Raw genomic sequence first — 7528 nt, forward strand, 5'->3', positions numbered from 1 at the left:
AGCAGCTCGCAGTTTCCCCTTCTGTCTCTTCTCCTGCAGTGAAGAGATGCGTCAGGCGTGTGCGTCGCCCAGTTCCTGCAGCAAAAAGTCTGCCTCCAACGCGCTGCTGAAATTTGCAGCTTCCTCCGTGTTGGGCGTTGATGCCTGCCCGCCTCATGTCGCTTTTACAGACATTCTGGAAGTGTATCTGCACAGGCGACCAGCAGGCCATGAGCCTGTCGACGGCTCGCCGTACAGGATGGCTTTGGAACGCTTGGTCAGGTGCCTTTGGCGTGTGGTATTGACGCAAAAAGTCTCCTTTAGCGTCATTTTTAGACTTGGTCGGGACTTTTGGCGTCAATGTGACGCTCTGGGTCAGGACATGTGTTGAACTGACATGTGGCACCAGAATGGGACAGTTGGGTTGAGGAAAAGATTGGGGGTGGGGTTAAAAAGGACAAGAAAGGACGTGAATCGCTGTCTTCTGAGAGAAAGTTCCATGTTGTTTGACCCATTGGTCACCCCAACAAACTTTTGGGGATTTTCGGTCTTTCATACTACTCGCTACCATCGTCGCTCTTAATACTACGTCATCTTACAGCGCCGCGGTCGGGCTACTGCTATGCCAATAGGGCCACAGGCCATGTGTCCGTATTTTATGAGCTGGGAGTGTGAACGGGTACTGTCCATGTGTAAGGCTGTCCGGAGACATAGGAGTGTCCAGGAACCACGGACAGCCGGTGAGTCCTGTGAGTTTGATGCATTTCAATATCCCGTTTAGCCCACTAACTCATCGACAACGGCAAAGACCACTTCAAGCAGGCTTAAAAACTTGCAATGGAAGAAGTATTTTTTAAACAAACGCTGTCGTTTCCATCCAGCTTTTCTAATGCGATGATTAAAAATGTGCATCACAATAGGTTAAAGAAAACCCCACTTACCTATGCATGTTGGGAAATAAATGAGTAGTGCAAGAACCTGAAATTTCTAAAAAGCGGTTTATAAAAACTGACACTATTGTAGGAGGATAAAATTAATAATAAACATAAAATTCTGTGATTTATGATAAAACAGGTGTAGAATTGGCCATAAATGTACACATTAAGTGTTGATTAAATTAGCCTCTGTCAATAACATATTTGTTTTTGACATAGTAATGCATATTAGTATTCACATGCCGCTCTCTAACATTATTCTCCATTGCAACAATGTAGTTTCCCTTGGGCTCCTTTTCATTTTCACCATATAAAAATGAATACACATAGTACTTTATGACTGGAAACAGCTGAGGAGTTGCACATAATCTATTGTTGTTTCCTCTGCTTTCTCGTTGCTTGTTTGTGGAGTGTGTGTGTTTGTGTGTGTGTGTGTGTGTGTGTATGTTCCCACTTTGTAATAATAACCCCAATGGATGTTGCAGAGGCATTTGCGTTTCTCTGATTGAAAAATTTTATTGGCCAACTATCCATAAGGAGGTGTATACATTACAAGAAAATGTATTTTTATGTAGATTGAATTAAAAAAAATAATACATTTCTTAAGTTATTCCTAGAAACAGTCCATATATTCTTTCCCTTGCTTTTGAGGTTTGTGGATATTTTGTTAGTATTTGAAAGCTTGAATAACTATGGAGGATCATTGGACTAAATGTAAACTTACATCTTAACTTAAGTTATTTTATTAACTTTGTAATTATTTCTCCTGAAAGCTAAATTTTGATGAACTCAACAATGATTATAAAGCAAAGATAATAGGGTACCTGAGTCACATTGATAATAAAACACGAGGATAAATACATAAACAATAGTGAACACTGTCTAAGCGCAGGGCAAAATAAGTTTTATAAAAAAAGACATGTTTTACAATCTTCTTTTTAACACACTCTTTCAGCTAACGGATATTAGGTTTATGCATGAAATGTAGCGGTTTTCTCCAAACTGTTACAGAAAAAAATCATTAAGAGGTGCACAGGGAACACAGGATAGCAACTCTTCCAGAGCTTTAAACAGTATCCCAAATGCCTTAAAGGGGCCCCGCCACACGTATTTCATCACTTTGTGATGATGTCTGAAGTTCTACCATGGACTCTTTAACTTGGTTACCATGGTTACCTTGTGTCAAGCCATTCTAGCGTTGTATGGAAAGCCTTCAGGAAGACTCAGCTCCATTTGTGCCAGTTCTCATTAATATTCGACGAGCTAAGCTGCTGGACTCTGATTGGCTAACAGCTAGCCAATGAGAGCCTGGCTGTCAGCATCCTTTACCCAGCACAACTGGGCGAGCTCATGGATAGTAATGAACTCAGGCAACATGATGTATGACTGACCAGCTGTTGTGATTGGTCTGATTCCTCCTCTTATGTCTTTCCAGTAGCTAGAGCTGACAGAGGAGGTAGCAGTTCATCTTCACATTCATCACAAAACACAAACACAAGTAAAAAAAAAAAATTACAAGTGTAAATGGTTTTGTGTGGCAAGGCCCCTTTAATCAATGAATGGAGTTAAAAAGTTGTCATGGAATTGTTTCACTTATGATCACATTACCAAACTTTGGAAAATTCTTAAAGATCCTGTATTATAAATTGAGTTTCCATGATGTTTGATTATGAAGCAGGTCAAGATGTTGTATATGAATACGCTGGAAACAGTGACCAGAGAGGGTCTTAAAGAGACAAGCGCTTAAACGGACTGTCTATCCATCCATCTTCATCCACTTATCCAGCAGCAGCTCCAGCAGGGGACTCCAAACTTCCCTTTCCCGAGCCACATCAACCAGCTCCAACTAGAGGATTCCAAGGCGTTCCAAGGCCAGGTTGGAGATATGATCCCTCCACCTAGTCCTGGGTCTTCCTCCAGGCCTCCCAGCTGGGCGTGCCTGGAACACCTCCCTATAAAGGACAGAGTACTTAGTTGTAAAGATGGAACTACAACATTCTCTGTCAGAAAGCATCAGGTAGGTATAAAAGTTGTAAGTTTACAATAGAGAGGTTTACATGGCATCATTATTTGGTTTCATGTCCAGGCAGGTTTACTGTGGGCTGTGAAAGAATGTAAGTAGAGGTAGAAGTACCCGGGGCAGGTGGAAGGAAAGTACATGAAACAAGAAAAAGTAAAATACAACACATCAACATTCTATTTGTTATTAATTACAGTATCAGCAGGATCACACGCAATCTGCAGACGCAGATTATTGTGCCGAATATTTCACAAATCTTCTCGCAGAATTTTCCACAGATCTTAAACAAATTAATAAAAGGAATAAAACTCAGAATAGAAGAGAAGATAAGGTACCACATAGCCACCTAAAGCAGAAAACTGGTATGCTAAATTCCACAGACTTTCATTTCACATCAGCTAAAAACTGAAGAAAAGAAAAACATCTGCAAGTTCCGTTTAATTCTGCTTATTAGTTATCGAAATGCCACGTGTTGAAAGTTTGGAAGAGGATTTCCCTTTAAAGTTTTAGCATTGACACTTTTGCGTTTTTTGTAAAGATTGTGATACCCTGTAATCAAGCCTTCAGGCAGTCTGCTGGAGCGGTTATCAGGTCGTGATCCCCGGCCCTGACCCTCCACTCCTCCGTCACTGTTTGTATCATTGTCCTGTATCAGTGCAGTGTGCTGTGCTCTGTGTGTCTGCCATCTGTTATAATCAGCCATGAATATTGCAGAGGCCCCGACACTTTAAACGGCTTCTACACCCTATGGATGTCGACATGCACGGGAGAAGTCATGTGTGCCAGGCAGAGATGCACTCTGTGTGCGTTTGCAGTTGGCCCATTGATTTATAATTAACGCCGGGGTTACTGCTCCGGCACACACACAGCTGGCCTGCTCTCTGGGGTCACAGCAGTGTGTCTGTGTGTGTGTTTGTGTTTGTGTGGAAAGTTAGTTCAGTGTCCGAGAAGAAGAGACTGTGCTCATGTTAAAATGAATGTGTGTATCATGGGCCATGATGATGCTTTTGTCCTTCACGATACATGGGTGGCAATTTGATGTGTATTGCTAATTTTCATTGATTGTGATTCTAGATTTATTGCGATTGGATGTATTGAGTATTGTGATTATCTTTCCTTCTTTAACAAAAACAAAAGTTGAATAAGAGATAGAATACAATGTACAATATACCATGAGACAATGCTAATAAGTAATTCTTTTCTAAAACAATTAACGTGTATCACATCATGTCAGTCAGTTGGCCATTTACTTCATTTGTAGTACTTAACATGGATTTTCTGCGTTTTCTTTTTGTTACACTGGAAACTGGTATGTCATTGCCGTCAGCTGTGTAGATATTATTAAGTAAAACACATTTAGGTTAATCAGTGATAAAATCAATAAATCCATTCAAGGGAAAATAAAGATACGTACGATTTTCTATCCCCTCTCCCCACAACCTTAGTGCTTGTACTTGTGTAGATAGGGGGGTGTGCATACATGTGCGTGTTTGTGCGTGTGCGTATGAGTGTTCATCTTTTGCCCGCGCTCAGAAATTGAGCATATGCTCCTTTTTTAACATCTCGAGTGTTTGTGTGCATACACGAGATGTATGAGCCTGCAGTAACCATGGTAACCCATTTAAAGATTCCTGCAGACTGCAGACACTTCAGTCCCATCAAATATATTGATTAGAGTGCCCATGTGAATTAGATAGACACACACACATACACACACACACACACACGCCACTAGGCTGTACTCTTGCAACTTGCTGCCTTCATGAAAACAAGACACAGCTGATGTGTCGGTATAATTGCTTCTAAATATTTATTGTACTTAATTTTTGGTATTACGTGACAATCAGTGTAACTGTTGATATTAACAAACAGGGATGAATAACAGCAGAACTTGCCAAGGCCTTGCAGTGCTTCACTTTTCTTTTCTTTCAACTTCTTCCACCTGGTTTAGACCAGAGACGGTCTTACTGAACACACAATTTGCAGATCGGCACATTGTCCTCATCAACCTGCAAGAATGTGTGTATTGATGCTGTGGATGAAAACAGTGGATCTATTCAAAAGGCGTATGTTGAAGTTTGCCCCTGAGTACATTCTTGGCGATTCTTGCTGGTTACACATTCTGATCACAGAAAGGATTAAAGGTACTTTTGTGTTACTGAGTTTGTTGGTTGTTTAAGGTTGTTCTATAGACTTCAGCATGCACTGTCATAAGAGACAGTGTTATTGTTCCATAGATTGAGCATTGCACTTTTATAAAGTTCATTGAACGTCAAACTTTTTGTGTGTTAAGAGGAACAAAGGCACTCTAAAACTGGCCCTGACAACTGCCGTTGCAGCTACTCCGTGTTGACCTCACCGATTCGGATGCTTTTTTTTTTTTCTCTTGATTGAACTTGCATATTTATAGCGATCAAGATTATCTTAAATTGGTCGTACTTCTGCTTTAACCGGGGTAAGCAGGGTTTATGCATCTAATCATGCTCCGTAGGTTACAACCGCCCCTCCCCACTCTGCTGCAGTGGTTTCTGCCGGGAAAAAAAGGTCCATGTGCTTCTCGCTGGTGGAGGAATTTCCAGAAACACCATGTTGTGGTATGATGAGACTATGGGAAAGCTTACATGGCAACGTCAGGTGATTCATAGGTCACATGTCAGGGGACGAGAATATTCGGCCAGTCTTTAACAACCCAACCTCTTCATGTACAACTCTTTGTCTATCTACTGATTCAGAGTGTCTTTGTAGGCCGCTACATGATAAGGGGAATGTTTTGTCTCAGGGCTGTCTCCGGAGACATGATTTAATATCTGGTTTCACGGCGTCTGCAATATCTTTGTTCAAGGTTCAGGTGAACGTTACGTCTCCAGCGTGAGTTTAAATTCACCTTCAGGAGGACAGGAACTTCAGAGAGTTGGGACGACACTGCACCATAACACATCGTGGTTGCCCTGTACCGCCTGCTTATTTTCACTGTGATAAAGTGTCAAACAATAGTGTTCATTAAATCCTTCTGTGAAATTCATCAAGGTCTCCAAAACATTCTTAACATATGTGAAATGAGTTGCGCTGCGTCTGAGCTTTTCCTTAACACGCTCTTACCAAGTTGTTGGGATGTTGACAAAACCACTTTACTCTGACCACTTGTTAGTTTGCAGAGTGCCACCCACTGGTTCCAATTGACTGACCAATAAGCACTATTTAGCTACAGGCTTTGATGTGATAAATGTTTCTTAAAGTATGTCACTCAACCCATCTTACAAAAAAATGGTTCAATTTGTGTGTGAGTGTCAATCCACACAGAGAGTGTTTTTAGAAGTGCTTTTGGCATCCGTCACTCATGCCCCTCAGAGAACAGATACCCTTCCTCTTTATCAAATGTATCAATTTATACTGACATGCAAGCGAGGGGTAGGTTGGCCAGAGTGGCTAGGATGGTGGTAGGTAGGCAGACTCAGACATTGTATGTTTCCAGAGATAATTATTTATCTCCAGTGGTCTGCAGTACATGGATAATTAAATGATCAAACTTAAAGACACTCACACACTCAACTAATAGCAGCGCTAACACCAGGCATGTGTTCTCAGCAGCACAGCCTCACCTCCCTGTTTCCTCGGGAGCACAAATCCTACTCTTTATAAAGGGTTGCCAATTCACACCCAACTGCTTCAGTCCATCCCATCCTAAAGCAGGTTGATCTACTCCCTAACATTAATACCTAGCAATCTCTTAACCTATGGAACTTGGTTACCAGTTCGATCCTATCTGACTGCCTACAAAACAGGTCAGGGTTATTCTAACCTTTTTATATAATAACCAAAAACAACTAAAATATACATTCCTATACACAAGAAACCCCTCTACTTGGTTAGGCCCGGTTATGTCATCCCTGACAACCCTTTTCCTATAAAACAGGAAATACTCAGGCCGGCCCCTCCCCAAACAATTGTCCTGCATGGTGGAACTGAACAAAGGAACAAACAATTGTAAGTATCAACACAGGGAAACCTTTAAACTATGTTTAAACCTGCAATATAATAAAATGGAACTAAATCAACGATAACTGTGTGTCTACTTACCATAACTAATGACCTGTAAGGGACGAGTGGTGAGCAAACCCACTTTGTCACAAAGCGTAAAAAAAATGTAAAGGTCACATGGCATGAACATTTCACTTTATGAGGTTTTTTAACATTAATATGAGTTCCCCCAGCGTGCTTATGGTCCCCTAGTGGCTAGAAATGGTGATAGGTGTAAACAGAACACCAGGGATCCTGCTCTGCTTCTTGATAAGATGAAGGCTCAGATGGGCCGATCTTCCCCCTTATGAGGTCATAGGGAGCAAGGTTACCTCCCCTTTCTGTGCTTTGACCGCCTTGAGAATTTGGCCAACCCATGGGAGAGAGACATCATGGATTTCAAACAAACAAAGTGGCAGTTAGTGATATAATAATAATAATTGATTCACTACGGGCATTTCTTCATTCCTGTTTTGTGTCTACATTGAAAGCCTACATACTGCTGAGGCTACACTAACTTGAGACAACACATAAACAGTAAGATACTTTCTTTCTCGTGATTAAATGGCTCTCCTGT

The 7528-nt window shown here is 41.3% G+C and overlaps 1 long non-coding RNA gene across 1 annotated transcript in view; it reads left to right on the forward strand.

The window, feature by feature from the left end:
• The window catches only part of LOC117960768, a 9705-nt gene extending 4026 nt beyond the window's left edge, over window positions 1-5679 (forward strand). Inside the window, exon 3 of the long non-coding RNA XR_004660223.1 lies at window positions 5669-5679. This is a non-coding gene — a long non-coding RNA (uncharacterized LOC117960768). The remainder of the gene's footprint in view (window positions 1-5668) is intronic.
• Window positions 5680-7528: the final 1849 nt, after the last annotated feature.

Source organism: Etheostoma cragini, chromosome 17 (genome assembly GCF_013103735.1).
Source record: "Etheostoma cragini isolate CJK2018 chromosome 17, CSU_Ecrag_1.0, whole genome shotgun sequence".
Classification (NCBI taxonomy): Eukaryota; Metazoa; Chordata; class Actinopteri; order Perciformes; family Percidae; genus Etheostoma; species Etheostoma cragini.